The following is a 15486-nucleotide window of genomic DNA, read 5'->3' as shown; positions in this document are numbered from 1 at the left end:
GTTTTCAACAGCAGATAAGTGACGGCTTCTTACATGCAGACTGAGATGCGTTAGAGTTGAGAAAGTGAGTCACGGGCCCATTGACACCATAGAGAGCTTTTGTGTCATCACGCAGCCTGGGTAGAACAATCAGTGATTGGCACGCGCCGCTCGTTCTTCACTTGCCTGTAATCCAGAGTGGACTCTACCTCGTTTTTTTGCCTGGGTTTCTTCTGCTGGACCTGGCAACATGAGGCTCAAGGTGAACTGTCTTTATTTGTAACCCAGTCACTGATTAAGAATACTGGAAGCGTGTTGGTCCAGGGTTAAGGAAGCCTTTCGGGCGGTGTCTTTTTGCAAGGCCCTTGTTTCCGGTCAAAGAGCATTGAACTGTAGGTAAAACTAAGGCAGAAACTTTAGGCGTTCTCCACCTGTACCGGACTGGACCCTATCTGCATGGTTGCAGGTTAGATTCTCCCTTTTATCTTCAACCTGTCCTAGAAAATTAAACGGGAGAGGACGATTGGCCAGCCTGGGCAAGCCAAATACTTGTGCTTTCAGGCACCCGGTCCCCTTGGCTGAATGGTCTTTTTCCACCATACATGTCAAGATTCAAGCAGCTTGGACCGCTATGGAGGAGGAGCTTTGAGAGCCTGGATAGCTCAGTCGGTAGAGCATCAGACTTTTAATCTGAGGGTCCAGGGTTCAAGTCCCTGTTCGGGCGGTGCCTTTCACTTACCTATGAGGCCTTTGAGCTGTCAATAGGGCAGTCTTTATGCACATCTGCCGGGAATGCTCACTGGCTCAGAGAGATGAAATGTCCTAACTTCCCCCTTTCTAGGCTCCTGGAATCTGCCAGAAATAAAGGTGGCTGAAGGTGATTGCTTGACCAACTGTTTCCCAACAACCCTTGTCTATGGCAGCTTACCTGGGCTCCAGTTCAGGCATGTTATCTAGCGAACTTTCAACAAAGGCCCCAAATCCTTCCACCTTGGTCTTTTCTCAGCAGCATAGCTGTTCAAACACATACGCTCCCAGTGGCCTTTCAGGACTGCTGTGGGAGAAACGCATCTGACATCTAGGGCCCTGTCCCTTTACATTCTCCTTAGTTCTTTCAAATGCTAACACTATTCAGTGGGTAAACAATGCCCACTTAGGCATCGTCCCTGTCTCATTAACATGCCAAGTCCCAGAATGCTCAGCGGCCCACTGGATGACACTTATGTGTCTCTCCTCAATGTCAATTTCTCCTCCAAGGAAGGGCAGATGTTGGCAGGCACTGATTTGGTTAGCTTTGCGCAGTGGCAGTATCATAGCCAATGAGGTTCAACTGAGGCGTGATTATTGCTAATTGCTTCTCGGCCTTTTGGCGAAGATCAAGTGTAGTATCTATTCTTATCAGTTTCCAGGAGGTGGCGCTTGCTTCCGTCCCTGATCTATGGCGAAATAGAGATGGGATTGCGGTTGCTATGCAAAACCTGCTGGAGTGAAGGTGACCTGGAGCGGTTTGTAGCCGAAAAGGAAGCCTTCTGATGGGGATGGAGAACCACGGGGTCTGAACCAGAGGGTCGGGACCCTGGTCTTCTGGCCTGGATTGGGGCGGATCTAGCTCCAGACAGTTATTTGGGAGAGAACGCTTACTCCTGCCTTGCAGGTGGGGGAGGGAGTGGCAAGTACTTCCCGAATGTAATTAGGAGGAGTGATGGGAGCGACGGCAGAGCCTGATGGTAAAGGGCTCTTTCCGGCTTCCTGATCTCCATATCCTTCCTGTCTGTGGTGGGGTCTGCTGTGGTCTGGGCTGGGTGGTCAGGGCTTTTTCGAAAAGCCAGTGGTGAATGTGCCCCTGAAGTGGCAGTTCAGGGGTGCCGTATAGTCACGGTGTGAAAGCACTTGATTTTATGGCACCATGGTCACTTCACCACAACACACGTTTTTCGCACCTGCCTCTTGGGCCGGGCCTTTTGGCCAGGACCAGGGGAAATTTTTATGCCTGGCCGGAGGGCCGGCCATTGTATAGCACAATGGCCACTTTCACTCTCCCATCTCACTATCTTCCCCACTCTTTCTTTTACCCCTGTTTGTCACCTTTTTGTCTTTTTTTTGGTTGTCTTTGTATACACGTTTTGTCACTGTGTGGCGAGTAGGGTGTGGGTCCTCGGGCCTACTCTGAAAGTCTTGGGAGGGGGTGGACATAGGCCTTTTGGCTTGGTTCGCCCTCTCCTTTGAGGGGTCTCTCTTCGGGAGAGCCCCACTGTACTTGGGTTGGTCTGCTTCGGCAGTCCTTCCAGTTGTGGGGGTCCGCCTGGTTTCGGCCGGATGGACCCTTTGTCTGAGTACCTCAGTCCCTGTCTGGAGCCTAACGCCCCGGGGGATCAGGGTAAGGTCCTTCCCTAGTGGAGGACTCTGTACACCCGTTGCACGTTTTTGTGTTTCACTCTCTATGTGTGGGCACTTTTTTTTGGCACCGGGTGGAAGTTTTTGAGGTGTGTTTTGCACGCCACTGGCTTTTCGATAGAGTGATTATTGCTAATTGAAAACTTTTCCCAATACCCCGCCACGATGACTTGAAATACAGTCAGCACTGGCAATTTTTGAGAGTCTCTGAGGAGACTGAGCAATGTGTTTTCAACAGCAGATAAGTGACGGCTTCTTACATGCAGACTGAGATGCGTTAGAGTTGAGAAAGTGAGTCACGGGCCCATTGACACCATAGAGAGCTTTTGTGTCATCACGCAGCCTGGGTAGAACAATCAGTGATTGGCACGCGCCGCTCGTTCTTCACTTGCCTGTAATCCAGAGTGGACTCTACCTCGTTTTTTTGCCTGGGTTTCTTCTGCTGGACCTGGCAACATGAGGCTCAAGGTGAACTGTCTTTATTTGTAACCCAGTCACTGATTAAGAATACTGGAAGCGTGTTGGTCCAGGGTTAAGGAAGCCTTTCGGGCGGTGTCTTTTTGCAAGGCCCTTGTTTCCGGTCAAAGAGCATTGAACTGTAGGTAAAACTAAGGCAGAAACTTTAGGCGTTCTCCACCTGTACCGGACTGGACCCTATCTGCATGGTTGCAGGTTAGATTCTCCCTTTTATCTTCAACCTGTCCTAGAAAATTAAACGGGAGAGGACGATTGGCCAGCCTGGGCAAGCCAAATACTTGTGCTTTCAGGCACCCGGTCCCCTTGGCTGAATGGTCTTTTTCCACCATACATGTCAAGATTCAAGCAGCTTGGACCGCTATGGAGGAGGAGCTTTGAGAGCCTGGATAGCTCAGTTGGTAGAGCATCAGACTTTTAATCTGAGGGTCCAGGGTTCAAGTCCCTGTTCGGGCGGTGCCTTTCACTTACCTATGAGGCCTTTGAGCTGCCAATAGGGCAGTCTTTATGCACATCTGCCGGGAATGCTCACTGGCTCAGAGAGATGAAATGTCCTAACTTCCCCCTTTCTAGGCTCCTGGAATCTGCCAGAAATAAAGGTGGCTGAAGGTGATTGCTTGACCAACTGTTTCCCAACAACCCTTGTCTATGGCAGCTTACCTGGGCTCCAGTTCAGGCATGTTATCTAGCGAACTTTCAACAAAGGCCCCAAATCCTTCCACCTTGGTCTTTTCTCAGCAGCATAGCTGTTCAAACACATACGCTCCCAGTGGCCTTTCAGGACTGCTGTGGGAGAAACGCATCTGACATCTAGGGCCCTGTCCCTTTACATTCTCCTTAGTTCTTTCAAATGCTAACACTATTCAGTGGGTAAACAATGCCCACTTAGGCATCGTCCCTGTCTCATTAACATGCCAAGTCCCAGAATGCTCAGCGGCCCACTGGATGACACTTATGTGTCTCTCCTCAATGTCAATTTCTCCTCCAAGGAAGGGCAGATGTTGGCAGGCACTGATTTGGTTAGCTTTGCGCAGTGGCAGTATCATAGCCAATGAGGTTCAACTGAGGCGTGATTATTGCTAATTGAAAACTTTTCCCAATACCCCGCCACGATGACTTGAAATACAGTCAGCACTGGCAATTTTTGAGAGTCTCTGAGGAGACTGAGCAATGTGTTTTCAACAGCAGATAAGTGATGGCTTCTTACATGCAGACTGAGATGCGTTAGAGTTGAGAAAGTGAGTCACGGGCCCATTGACACCATAGAGAGCTTTTGTGTCATCACGCAGCCTGGGTAGAACAATCAGTGATTGGCACGCGCCGCTCGTTCTTCACTTGCCTGTAATCCAGAGTGGACTCTACCTCGTTTTTTTGCCTGGGTTTCTTCTGCTGGACCTGGCAACATGAGGCTCAAGGTGAACTGTCTTTATTTGTAACCCAGTCACTGATTAAGAATACTGGAAGCGTGTTGGTCCAGGGTTAAGGAAGCCTTTCGGGCGGTGTCTTTTTGCAAGGCCCTTGTTTCCGGTCAAAGAGCATTGAACTGTAGGTAAAACTAAGGCAGAAACTTTAGGCGTTCTCCACCTGTACCGGACTGGACCCTATCTGCATGGTTGCAGGTTAGATTCTCCCTTTTATCTTCAACCTGTCCTAGAAAATTAAACGGGAGAGGACGATTGGCCAGCCTGGGCAAGCCAAATACTTGTGCTTTCAGGCACCCGGTCCCCTTGGCTGAATGGTCTTTTTCCACCATACATGTCAAGATTCAAGCAGCTTGGACCGCTATGGAGGAGGAGCTTTGAGAGCCCGGATAGCTCAGTCGGTAGAGCATCAGACTTTTAATCTGAGGGTCCAGGGTTCAAGTCCCTGTTCGGGCGGTGCCTTTCACTTACCTATGAGGCCTTTGAGCTGCCAATAGGGCAGTCTTTATGCACATCTGCCGGGAATGCTCACTGGCTCAGAGAGATGAAATGCCCTAACTTCCCCCTTTCTAGGCTCCTGGAATCTGCCAGAAATAAAGGTGGCTGAAGGTGATTGCTTGACCAACTGTTTCCCAACAACCCTTGTCTATGGCAGCTTACCTGGGCTCCAGTTCAGGCATGTTATCTAGCGAACTTTCAACAAAGGCCCCAAATCCTTCCACCTTGGTCTTTTCTCAGCAGCATAGCTGTTCAAACACATACGCTCCCAGTGGCCTTTCAGGACTGCTGTGGGAGAAACGCATCTGACATCTAGGGCCCTGTCCCTTTAGATTCTCCTTAGTTCTTTCAAATGCTAACACTATTCAGTGGGTAAACAATGCCCACTTAGGCATCGTCCCTGTCTCATTAACATGCCAAGTCCCAGAATGCTCAGCGGCCCACTGGATGACACTTATGTGTCTCTCCTCAATGTCAATTTCTCCTCCAAGGAAGGGCAGATGTTGGCAGGCACTGATTCGGTTAGCTTTGCGCAGTGGCAGTATCATAGCCAATGAGGTTCAACTGAGGCGTGATTATTGCTAATTGAAAACTTTTCCCAATACCCCGCCACGATGACTTGAAATACAGTCAGCACTGGCAATTTTTGAGAGTCTCTGAGGAGACTGAGCAATGTGTTTTCAACAGCAGATAAGTGACGGCTTCTTACATGCAGACTGAGATGCGTTAGAGTTGAGAAAGTGAGTCACGGGCCCATTGACACCATAGAGAGCTTTTGTGTCATCACGCAGCCTGGGTAGAACAATCAGTGATTGGCACGCGCCGCTCGTTCTTCACTTGCCTGTAATCCAGAGTGGACTCTACCTCGTTTTTTTGCCTGGGTTTCTTCTGCTGGACCTGGCAACATGAGGCTCAAGGTGAACTGTCTTTATTTGTAACCCAGTCACTGATTAAGAATACTGGAAGCGTGTTGGTCCAGGGTTAAGGAAGCCTTTCGGGCGGTGTCTTTTTGCAAGGCCCTTGTTTCCGGTCAAAGAGCATTGAACTGTAGGTAAAACTAAGGCAGAAACTTTAGGCGTTCTCCACCTGTACCGGACTGGACCCTATCTGCATGGTTGCAGGTTAGATTCTCCCTTTTATCTTCAACCTGTCCTAGAAAATTAAACGGGAGAGGACGATTGGCCAGCCTGGGCAAGCCAAATACTTGTGCTTTCAGGCACCCGGTCCCCTTGGCTGAATGGTCTTTTTCCACCATACATGTCAAGATTCAAGCAGCTTGGACCGCTATGGAGGAGGAGCTTTGAGAGCCCGGATAGCTCAGTCGGTAGAGCATCAGACTTTTAATCTGAGGGTCCAGGGTTCAAGTCCCTGTTCGGGCGGTGCCTTTCACTTACCTATGAGGCCTTTGAGCTGCCAATAGGGCAGTCTTTATGCACATCTGCCGGGAATGCTCACTGGCTCAGAGAGATGAAATGCCCTAACTTCCCCCTTTCTAGGCTCCTGGAATCTGCCAGAAATAAAGGTGGCTGAAGGTGATTGCTTGACCAACTGTTTCCCAACAACCCTTGTCTATGGCAGCTTACCTGGGCTCCAGTTCAGGCATGTTATCTAGCGAACTTTCAACAAAGGCCCCAAATCCTTCCACCTTGGTCTTTTCTCAGCAGCATAGCTGTTCAAACACATACGCTCCCAGTGGCCTTTCAGGACTGCTGTGGGAGAAACGCATCTGACATCTAGGGCCCTGTCCCTTTAGATTCTCCTTAGTTCTTTCAAATGCTAACACTATTCAGTGGGTAAACAATGCCCACTTAGGCATCGTCCCTGTCTCATTAACATGCCAAGTCCCAGAATGCTCAGCGGCCCACTGGATGACACTTATGTGTCTCTCCTCAATGTCAATTTCTCCTCCAAGGAAGGGCAGATGTTGGCAGGCACTGATTTGGTTAGCTTTGCGCAGTGGCAGTATCATAGCCAATGAGGTTCAACTGAGGCGTGATTATTGCTAATTGCTTCTCGGCCCTTTGGCTAAGATCGAATCTAGTATCTGTTCTTATCAGTTTCCAGGAGGTGGCGCTTGCTTCTGTCCCTGATCTATGGCGAGATAGAGATGGGATTGCGGTTGCTATGCAAAACCTGCTGGAGTGAAGGTAACCCGGAGCGGTTTGTAGCCGAAAGGGAAGCCTTCTGATGGGGACGGAGAACCATTCGGTCTTGGCGGAGGGTCGGGATCCTGGCCTTCTGGCCTGGATTGGGGCAGCTCTAGCTCTGGACAGTTATTTGGGAGAGAACGCTGGCTCCCCTTGCTCCCACCGGGGGAGCGGCCAGTATTTCCCAAATGTAATTAGGTAGGAGGGACGGAACGACGGTGAAGCCTGATGGCAAGGGCTCTCTCCAAGCTTCCAGAACTCCATACCTTTCTGCCTGGGGTGGGGGCTGCTGTGGTCTGGGCTGTGGGTCAGGGCTTTTTCGAAAAGCCAGTGGTGAATGTGCCCCTGAAGTGGCAGTTCAGGGGTGCCGTATAGTCACGGTGTGAAAGCACTTGATTTTATGGCACCATGGTCACTTCACCACAACACACGTTTTTCGCACCTGCCTCTTGGGCCGGGCCTTTTGGCCAGGACCAGGGGAAATTTTTATGCCTGGCCGGAGGGCCGGCCATTGTATAGCACAATGGCCACTTTCACTCTCCCATCTCACTATCTTCCCCACTCTTTCTTTTACCCCTGTTTGTCACCTTTTTGTCCTTTTTTTGGTTGTTTTGTATACACGTTTGTCACTGTGTGGCGAGTAGGGTGTGGGTCCTCGGGCCTACTCTGAAAGTCTTGGGAGGGGGTGGACATAGGCCTTTTGGCTTGGTTCGCCCTCTCCTTTGAGGGGTCTCTCTTCGGTAGAGCCCCACTGTACTTGGGTTGGTCTGCTTCGGCAGTCCTTCCAGTTGTGGGGGTCCGCCTGGTTTCGGCCAGATGGACCCTTTGTCTGAGTACCTCAGTCCCTGTCTGGAGCCTAACGCCCCGGGGGATCAGGGTAAGGTCCTTCCCTAGTGGAGGACTCTGTACACCCGTTGCACGTTTTTGTGTTTCACTCTCTATGTGTGGGCACTTTTTTTTGGCACCGGGTGGAAGTTTTTGAGGTGTGTTTTGCACGCCACTGGCTTTTCGATAGAGTGATTATTGCTAATTGCTTCTCGGCCCTTTGGCTAAGATCAAATCTAGTATCTGTTCTTATCAGTTTCCAGGAGGTGGCGCTTGCTTCTGTCCCTGATCTATGGCGAGATAGAGATGGGATTGCGGTTGCTATGCAAAACCTGCTGGAGTGAAGGTAACCCGGAGCGGTTTGTAGCCGAAAGGGAAGCCTTCTGATGGGGACGGAGAACCATTCGGTCTTGGCGGAGGGTCGGGATCCTGGCCTTCTGGCCTGGATTGGGGCAGCTCTAGCTCTGGACAGTTATTTGGGAGAGAACGCTGGCTCCCCTTGCTCCCACCGGGGGAGCGGCCAGTATTTCCCAAATGTAATTAGGTAGGAGGGATGGAACGACGGTGAAGCCTGATGGCAAGGGCTCTCTCCAAGCTTCCAGAACTCCATACCTTTCTGCCTGGGGTGGGGGCTGCTGTGGTCTGGGCTGTGGGTCAGGGCTTTTTCGAAAAGCCAGTGATGAATGTGCCCCTGAAGTGGCAGTTCAGGGGTGCCGTATAGTCACGGTGTGAAAGCACTTGATTTTATGGCACCATGGTCACTTCACCACAACACACGTTTTTCGCACCTGCCTCTTGGGCTGGGCCTTTTGGCCAGGACCAGGGGAAATTTTTATGCCTGGCCGGAGGGCCGGCCATTGTATAGCACAATGGCCACTTTCACTCTCCCATCTCACTATCTTCCCCACTCTTTCTTTTACCCCTGTTTGTCACCTTTTTGTCCTTTTTTTGGTTGTTTTGTATACACGTTTGTCACTGTCTGGCGAGTAGGGTGTGGGTCCTCGGGCCTACTCTGAAAGTCTTGGGAGGGGGTGGACATAGGCCTTTTGGCTTGGTTCGCCCTCTCCTTTGAGGGGTCTCTCTTCGGGAGAGCCCCACTGTACTTGGGTTGGTCTGCTTCGGCAGTCCTTCCAGTTGTGGGGGTCCGCCTGGTTTCGGCCAGATGGACCCTTTGTCTGAGTACCTCAGTCCCTGTCCGGAGCCTAACGCCCCGGGGGATCAGGGTAAGGTCCTTCCCTAGTGGAGGACTCTGTACACCCGTTGCACGTTTTTGTGTTTCACTCTCTATGTGTGGGCACTTTTTTTTGGCACCGGGTGGAAGTTTTTGAGGTGTGTTTTGCACGCCACTGGCTTAAAAAAAAAAAAAAAAAAAAAAAAGTGATTATTGCTAATTGAAAACTTTTCCCAATACCCCGCCACGATGACTTGAAATACAGTCAGCACTGGCAATTTTTGAGAGTCTCTGAGGAGACTGAGCAATGTGTTTTCAACAGCAGATAAGTGACGGCTTCTTACATGCAGACTGAGATGCGTTAGAGTTGAGAAAGTGAGTCACGGGCCCATTGACACCATAGAGAGCTTTTGTGTCATCACGCAGCCTGGGTAGAACAATCAGTGATTGGCACGCGCCGCTCGTTCTTCACTTGCCTGTAATCCAGAGTGGACTCTACCTCGTTTTTTTGCCTGGGTTTCTTCTGCTGGACCTGGCAACATGAGGCTCAAGGTGAACTGTCTTTATTTGTAACCCAGTCACTGATTAAGAATACTGGAAGCGTGTTGGTCCAGGGTTAAGGAAGCCTTTCGGGCGGTGTCTTTTTGCAAGGCCCTTGTTTCCGGTCAAAGAGCATTGAACTGTAGGTAAAACTAAGGCAGAAACTTTAGGCGTTCTCCACCTGTACCGGACTGGACCCTATCTGCATGGTTGCAGGTTAGATTCTCCCTTTTATCTTCAACCTGTCCTAGAAAATTAAACGGGAGAGGACGATTGGCCAGCCTGGGCAAGCCAAATACTTGTGCTTTCAGGCACCCGGTCCCCTTGGCTGAATGGTCTTTTTCCACCATACATGTCAAGATTCAAGCAGCTTGGACCGCTATGGAAGAGGAGCTTTGAGAGCCCGGATAGCTCAGTCGGTAGAGCATCAGACTTTTAATCTGAGGGTCCAGGGTTCAAGTCCCTGTTCGGGCGGTGCCTTTCACTTACCTATGAGGCCTTTGAGCTGCCAATAGGGCAGTCTTTATGCACATCTGCCGGGAATGCTCACTGGCTCAGAGAGATGAAATGTCCTAACTTCCCCCTTTCTAGGCTCCTGGAATCTGCCAGAAATAAAGGTGGCTGAAGGTGATTGCTTGACCAACTGTTTCCCAACAACCCTTGTCTATGGCAGCTTACCTGGGCTCCAGTTCAGGCATGTTATCTAGCGAACTTTCAACAAAGGCCCCAAATCCTTCCACCTTGGTCTTTTCTCAGCAGCATAGCTGTTCAAACACATACGCTCCCAGTGGCCTTTCAGGACTGCTGTGGGAGAAACGCATCTGACATCTAGGGCCCTGTCCCTTTAGATTCTCCTTAGTTCTTTCAAATGCTAACACTATTCAGTGGGTAAACAATGCCCACTTAGGCATCGTCCCTGTCTCATTAACATGCCAAGTCCCAGAATGCTCAGCGGCCCACTGGATGACACTTATGTGTCTCTCCTCAATGTCAATTTCTCCTCCAAGGAAGGGCAGATGTTGGCAGGCACTGATTTGGTTAGCTTTGCGCAGTGGCAGTATCATAGCCAATGAGGTTCAACTGAGGCGTGATTATTGCTAATTGAAAACTTTTCCCAATACCCCGCCACGATGACTTGAAATACAGTCAGCACTGGCAATTTTTGAGAGTCTCTGAGGAGACTGAGCAATGTGTTTTCAACAGCAGATAAGTGACGGCTTCTTACATGCAGACCAGGCCTGTGCTGGCCATCGGGACTACCGGGAGATTCCCGGTGGGCCGATTGGCAGCGGGCCACTACAATGACTCAGATGTCAGACAGTGACTGTGTCACTGTCTCTCTCCGTCTGAGCGTCGCCTGGCGCCGGGCGGCTCCGCTCCTGCACTCGGCGGGCGGGCCGGCCGCCGGCGTCACAAAAGAACAGGCAGGCATTGACACTCCCCCAGGCACTCCCCCTAACAGCTATCAATATAGCTATTTGGGCGGCCTCTTTGTCCCGGCGCCGTGACGTCACTCACGGACGGAGGGCGGAGGCGGCCCGGGGACATAGGAGGAGGCGGAGCAGAAGTTCTGAACCACCACCAGCAACAAGTACAGAGAGACCAAGGCTATAGTGTCACTGAGTCTGTCATCATTCAAGTAAGCAGCAGTGCAGCACTATAGTAATAATAACTTTTCTAATAATAATAGTAATTACTAGTAAGTAACTGAATATACAGCATGGAGGGGGGGAGGGGTAAATCTGTACTGTATAAATGTACTGCCTCTGGTCATGGTTAAATTATTCATCAGTTACCATGGCCAGTGGCATTAAATTAATAATTGACCAGTGGCATTAAATTAATATTAATGCCAGGCATTAAATTAATATTAATGCCAGGCATTAATATTAATTTAATGCCACTGGTCAATTATTAATTTAATGCCACTGGCCATGGTAACTGATGAATAATTTAACCATGACCAGTGGCAGTACATTTATACAGTACAGATTTACCCCTCCCCCCCTCCCCCCGCCATGCTGCATATTCAGTTACTAAAAGTAACTGAATATGCAGCATGGCGGGGGGAGGGGGGGGGTAAATCTGTATTGTAAATGTACTGCCATTGGTGATGGTTAAATTATAAAGTAACTGAATATGCAGCATGGTGGGGGGAGGGGGGGAGGGGTTAATCTGTACTGTAAATGTACTGCCACTGGACATGGTTAAATTATTCATCCATCAGTTACCATGGCCAGTGGCATTAAATTAATAATTGATCAGTGGCATTAAATTAATATTAACCACTTACCAACCGGCCCATAGCCGAATGACGGCTGCAGGGCGGTTGGATAACTCTGGGAGGACGTACTATGACGTCCTCCCAGAATTCCCCTCTCGCGCGCCCCCTGGGGCGCACACCCGAACACATCCGTGACCACGCATCACGGATCCTGGTAAATGACCGCTGATCGCGGCCGTTTACCATGTGATCTCGCCGTCAAATGACGCCGTCTGATGACGCCGGTTCCTCTCCTCCCCTCCTGTGTACTGATCGGTACACAGTGAGCGGGGAGGGGGATGGATGGATGGCTGCAGCGCTGTGGGCTGTATGTGTAGTGCCCACAGCGCTGCACAGAGACATCCAGCCATCCATGCTCAGCCATCCCTCACTACTATGCAATGCTGTGCAATACTCTGCAATACCCCCACACTACTCTGCAATACTCTGCAATACCCCCACACTACTCTGCAATACTCTGCAATACCCCCACACTACTCTGCAATACTCTGCAATGCCACCACAATACTCTGCAATGCTGTGCAATACTCTGCAATGCCCCCACAATACTCTGCAATGCTGTGCAATACTCTGCAATGCCCCCACAATACTCTGCAATGCTGTGCAATACTCTGCAATGCCCCCACAATACTCTGCAATGCTGTGCAATACTCTGCAATGCTGTGCAATACAACAGTTTATATACTGTTTTTGTGTGTGTTTGAAAAATTAAAGTGGGCCGGTCTGGATGAAGTCCAGGGCCAAATTTTTGTCCCAGTCCAGCCCTGATGCAGACTGAGATGCGTTAGAGTTGAGAAAGTGAGTCACGGGCCCATTGACACCATAGAGAGCTTTTGTGTCATCACGCAGCCTGGGTAGAACAATCAGTGATTGGCACGCGCCGCTCGTTCTTCACTTGCCTGTAATCCAGAGTGGACTCTACCTCGTTTTTTTGCCTGGGTTTCTTCTGCTGGACCTGGCAACATGAGGCTCAAGGTGAACTGTCTTTATTTGTAACCCAGTCACTGATTAAGAATACTGGAAGCGTGTTGGTCCAGGGTTAAGGAAGCCTTTCGGGCGGTGTCTTTTTGCAAGGCCCTTGTTTCCGGTCAAAGAGCATTGAACTGTAGGTAAAACTAAGGCAGAAACTTTAGGCGTTCTCCACCTGTACCGGACTGGACCCTATCTGCATGGTTGCAGGTTAGATTCTCCCTTTTATCTTCAACCTGTCCTAGAAAATTAAACGGGAGAGGACGATTGGCCAGCCTGGGCAAGCCAAATACTTGTGCTTTCAGGCACCCGGTCCCCTTGGCTGAATGGTCTTTTTCCACCATACATGTCAAGATTCAAGCAGCTTGGACCGCTATGGAGGAGGAGCTTTGAGAGCCCGGATAGCTCAGTCGGTAGAGCATCAGACTTTTAATCTGAGGGTCCAGGGTTCAAGTCCCTGTTCGGGCGGTGCCTTTCACTTACCTATGAGGCCTTTGAGCTGCCAATAGGGCAGTCTTTATGCACATCTGCCGGGAATGCTCACTGGCTCAGAGAGATGAAATGCCCTAACTTCCCCCTTTCTAGGCTCCTGGAATCTGCCAGAAATAAAGGTGGCTGAAGGTGATTGCTTGACCAACTGTTTCCCAACAACCCTTGTCTATGGCAGCTTACCTGGGCTCCAGTTCAGGCATGTTATCTAGCGAACTTTCAACAAAGGCCCCAAATCCTTCCACCTTGGTCTTTTCTCAGCAGCATAGCTGTTCAAACACATACGCTCCCAGTGGCCTTTCAGGACTGCTGTGGGAGAAACGCATCTGACATCTAGGGCCCTGTCCCTTTAGATTCTCCTTAGTTCTTTCAAATGCTAACACTATTCAGTGGGTAAACAATGCCCACTTAGGCATCGTCCCTGTCTCATTAACATGCCAAGTCCCAGAATGCTCAGCGGCCCACTGGATGACACTTATGTGTCTCTCCTCAATGTCAATTTCTCCTCCAAGGAAGGGCAGATGTTGGCAGGCACTGATTTGGTTAGCTTTGCGCAGTGGCAGTATCATAGCCAATGAGGTTCAACTGAGGCGTGATTATTGCTAATTGCTTCTCGGCCCTTTGGCTAAGATCGAATCTAGTATCTGTTCTTATCAGTTTCCAGGAGGTGGCGCTTGCTTCTGTCCCTGATCTATGGCGAGATAGAGATGGGATTGCGGTTGCTATGCAAAACCTGCTGGAGTGAAGGTAACCCGGAGCGGTTTGTAGCCGAAAGGGAAGCCTTCTGATGGGGACGGAGAACCATTCGGTCTTGGCGGAGGGTCGGGATCCTGGCCTTCTGGCCTGGATTGGGGCAGCTCTAGCTCTGGACAGTTATTTGGGAGAGAACGCTGGCTCCCCTTGCTCCCACCGGGGGAGCGGCCAGTATTTCCCAAATGTAATTAGGTAGGAGGGACGGAACGACGGTGAAGCCTGATGGCAAGGGCTCTCTCCAAGCTTCCAGAACTCCATACCTTTCTGCCTGGGGTGGGGGCTGCTGTGGTCTGGGCTGTGGGTCAGGGCTTTTTCGAAAAGCCAGTGGTGAATGTGCCCCTGAAGTGGCAGTTCAGGGGTGCCGTATAGTCACGGTGTGAAAGCACTTGATTTTATGGCACCATGGTCACTTCACCACAACACACGTTTTTCGCACCTGCCTCTTGGGCCGGGCCTTTTGGCCAGGACCAGGGGAAATTTTTATGCCTGGCCGGAGGGCCGGCCATTGTATAGCACAATGGCCACTTTCACTCTCCCATCTCACTATCTTCCCCACTCTTTCTTTTACCCCTGTTTGTCACCTTTTTGTCCTTTTTTTGGTTGTTTTGTATACACGTTTGTCACTGTGTGGCGAGTAGGGTGTGGGTCCTCGGGCCTACTCTGAAAGTCTTGGGAGGGGGTGGACATAGGCCTTTTGGCTTGGTTCGCCCTCTCCTTTGAGGGGTCTCTCTTCGGTAGAGCCCCACTGTACTTGGGTTGGTCTGCTTCGGCAGTCCTTCCAGTTGTGGGGGTCCGCCTGGTTTCGGCCAGATGGACCCTTTGTCTGAGTACCTCAGTCCCTGTCTGGAGCCTAACGCCCCGGGGGATCAGGGTAAGGTCCTTCCCTAGTGGAGGACTCTGTACACCCGTTGCACGTTTTTGTGTTTCACTCTCTATGTGTGGGCACTTTTTTTTGGCACCGGGTGGAAGTTTTTGAGGTGTGTTTTGCACGCCACTGGCTTTTCGATAGAGTGATTATTGCTAATTGAAAACTTTTCCCAATACCCCGCCACGATGACTTGAAATACAGTCAGCACTGGCAATTTTTGAGAGTCTCTGAGGAGACTGAGCAATGTGTTTTCAACAGCAGATAAGTGACGGCTTCTTACATGCAGACTGAGATGCGTTAGAGTTGAGAAAGTGAGTCACGGGCCCATTGACACCATAGAGAGCTTTTGTGTCATCACGCAGCCTGGGTAGAACAATCAGTGATTGGCACGCGCCGCTCGTTCTTCACTTGCCTGTAATCCAGAGTGGACTCTACCTCGTTTTTTTGCCTGGGTTTCTTCTGCTGGACCTGGCAACATGAGGCTCAAGGTGAACTGTCTTTATTTGTAACCCAGTCACTGATTAAGAATACTGGAAGCGTGTTGGTCCAGGGTTAAGGAAGCCTTTCGGGCGGTGTCTTTTTGCAAGGCCCTTGTTTCCGGTCAAAGAGCATTGAACTGTAGGTAAAACTAAGGCAGAAACTTTAGGCGTTCTCCACCTGTACCGGACTGGACC

At 50.3% G+C, this 15486-nt stretch overlaps 8 non-coding genes and 6 pseudogenes across 8 annotated transcripts; all 14 read left to right on the top strand.

Annotated features, from left to right (window-relative positions):
• The first annotated feature begins 1269 nt into the window (after nucleotides 1–1269).
• Nucleotides 1270–1334, top strand: LOC141135310 (U4 spliceosomal RNA; annotated as a pseudogene).
• Nucleotides 1335–2467: 1133 nt separating this feature from the next.
• LOC141135528 (U4 spliceosomal RNA) lies at nucleotides 2468–2589 on the top strand (annotated as a pseudogene).
• A 1280-nt stretch (nucleotides 2590–3869) lies between these two features.
• On the top strand, nucleotides 3870–4010 carry LOC141134996 (U4 spliceosomal RNA). Its single transcript, XR_012243306.1, has one exon. It is a non-coding gene; the product is annotated as a U4 spliceosomal RNA (small nuclear RNA).
• Nucleotides 4011–4651: 641 nt separating this feature from the next.
• Nucleotides 4652–4724, top strand: TRNAK-UUU (transfer RNA lysine (anticodon UUU)). The gene has a single exon. It is a non-coding gene; the product is annotated as a tRNA-Lys (tRNA).
• Nucleotides 4725–5290: 566 nt separating this feature from the next.
• On the top strand, nucleotides 5291–5431 carry LOC141134995 (U4 spliceosomal RNA). The gene has a single exon (XR_012243305.1). It is a non-coding gene; the product is annotated as a U4 spliceosomal RNA (small nuclear RNA).
• Nucleotides 5432–6072: 641 nt separating this feature from the next.
• On the top strand, nucleotides 6073–6145 carry TRNAK-UUU (transfer RNA lysine (anticodon UUU)). The gene has a single exon. It is a non-coding gene; the product is annotated as a tRNA-Lys (tRNA).
• Nucleotides 6146–6711: 566 nt separating this feature from the next.
• Nucleotides 6712–6776, top strand: LOC141135395 (U4 spliceosomal RNA; annotated as a pseudogene).
• A 1166-nt stretch (nucleotides 6777–7942) lies between these two features.
• LOC141135939 (U2 spliceosomal RNA) lies at nucleotides 7943–8075 on the top strand (annotated as a pseudogene).
• A 997-nt stretch (nucleotides 8076–9072) lies between these two features.
• Nucleotides 9073–9209, top strand: LOC141135714 (U4 spliceosomal RNA). Its single transcript, XR_012243582.1, has one exon. It is a non-coding gene; the product is annotated as a U4 spliceosomal RNA (small nuclear RNA).
• A 641-nt stretch (nucleotides 9210–9850) lies between these two features.
• TRNAK-UUU (transfer RNA lysine (anticodon UUU)) lies at nucleotides 9851–9923 on the top strand. The gene has a single exon. It is a non-coding gene; the product is annotated as a tRNA-Lys (tRNA).
• A 566-nt stretch (nucleotides 9924–10489) lies between these two features.
• Nucleotides 10490–10630, top strand: LOC141134994 (U4 spliceosomal RNA). The gene has a single exon (XR_012243304.1). It is a non-coding gene; the product is annotated as a U4 spliceosomal RNA (small nuclear RNA).
• A 2467-nt stretch (nucleotides 10631–13097) lies between these two features.
• On the top strand, nucleotides 13098–13170 carry TRNAK-UUU (transfer RNA lysine (anticodon UUU)). Its single transcript has one exon. It is a non-coding gene; the product is annotated as a tRNA-Lys (tRNA).
• Nucleotides 13171–13736: 566 nt separating this feature from the next.
• LOC141135394 (U4 spliceosomal RNA) lies at nucleotides 13737–13801 on the top strand (annotated as a pseudogene).
• A 1125-nt stretch (nucleotides 13802–14926) lies between these two features.
• On the top strand, nucleotides 14927–15048 carry LOC141135527 (U4 spliceosomal RNA; annotated as a pseudogene).
• Nucleotides 15049–15486: the final 438 nt, after the last annotated feature.

This window comes from Aquarana catesbeiana, linkage group LG03 (assembly GCF_042186555.1).
Source record: "Aquarana catesbeiana isolate 2022-GZ linkage group LG03, ASM4218655v1, whole genome shotgun sequence".
Classification (NCBI taxonomy): domain Eukaryota; kingdom Metazoa; phylum Chordata; class Amphibia; order Anura; family Ranidae; genus Aquarana; species Aquarana catesbeiana.
The sequence above is the reverse complement of the archived record's forward strand: the minus strand, read 5'-3'. Positions and strand labels throughout refer to the sequence as shown.